Raw genomic sequence first — 1,357 nt, 5'->3', positions numbered from 1 at the left:
TGTCTATCTTTCTATCTTACCTCAGCGGGGGCTGTGAGCATTCTACATCCAGCCTGAGGGAAATTTGGACTGTATCAGCAGCACTCTAAGACCACAGACTCACGCCTGATGAAAACATACAATTGTAGTGCACAGTCCTGTTACATTTTTGCTCTACCTCGCCCCCTTCTTTTGCCCACCAGTGTCCCCTCTAAGTAACTAAAGGAGAGCGGTCTCCGTCCTCTAGCTCCTGGCTTGAGTGTGATGGAATCTTCCATAGGCTACCCCCACCTCCGCAGATCTGTTCCCCACCCTTCTCCACCCTGTTCTGTGTCTCAGGAAGCAGTTTAGCCCCTGGGGACCACTGGCAGGAGGTAGAGGGAGGGAGGAGAATAAGGTTTGCACAGTTTCTTCCAATTCACTGCCGTGGGTGTGTTCCCCTGGGATTCGCAATTGAACATTCCAGCTTGAGCTCCGCGGGTGGTGTTAGCGATCGACTCCAGGGGTCGACAAACTGCACCTGTGGGTCCCACCCAGCCCACTCTCTGTTTGTGTGTAACCCTTGTGCTAAGAATGGTTTTTACCTTTCTCAGTAGTTGAAAACATTGAGAAGAAGAAGAATATTTAGTGATGCATGAAAACTAATGAAATTCAAATAGCAGTTTCTGTAAGTAAAGTTTTATTGGAACACAGCCGTGCTCACATTATGTGTGGTCTAGGGCTGCTTCTACGCTACAGAGGCAGTTGAGTCGTTGAGACAGAAACCATGTGGCCTTCAAAGCCTAAAATATTTATGATCTAGCTCTCCACCAAGTTTGCCAACCTTGGGTGTGCTACGGGGGTTCTCAGACTTGAGGATCACAGTCATTGAGAGGGCTTTTGAAGGCACGGGTGGCTTGACCCCCACCCCAAAGCTTCTGATTCAGCAGGTCTGGGGTGGGGCTTAAGCATTTACATTTCTTCTTCTTCTTCTTTAATTATGTTATGTTAGTCACCATACAGTACCTCATTAGTTTTTGATGTAGTGTTCCATGGTTCATTGTTTGCGTATAACACCCAGTGCTCATTACAGTAAGTGCCCTCCTTAATACCTGTCACTGGGATACCCCATATGCCCATCCCCTCCCTTCTGAAACCCTCAGATTGTCCCCCCCCAAGTCTATGGTCTCTCATGGTTCAAATCCCCCTCTGATTTCCCCCTTTCAGTTTTCCCTTCCTTTCCCTAATGTCCTCCGTGCTATTCCTTATCCTCCACATGTGAGTGAAACCATATGATAATTGTCTTTCTCTGCTTGGCTTATTTCACTTAGCATTATCTCCTCCAGTTCCATCCATGTCGATGCACATGGTGGGTATTCATCCTTTCTGACGGCTGAGT

The sequence above is a fragment of the Ursus maritimus genome, unplaced genomic scaffold (genome assembly GCF_017311325.1).
Source record: "Ursus maritimus isolate PB19 unplaced genomic scaffold, ASM1731132v1 scaffold_32, whole genome shotgun sequence".
Lineage (NCBI taxonomy): Eukaryota > Metazoa > Chordata > Mammalia > Carnivora > Ursidae > Ursus > Ursus maritimus.
This window is presented reverse-complemented; position numbering follows the sequence as displayed.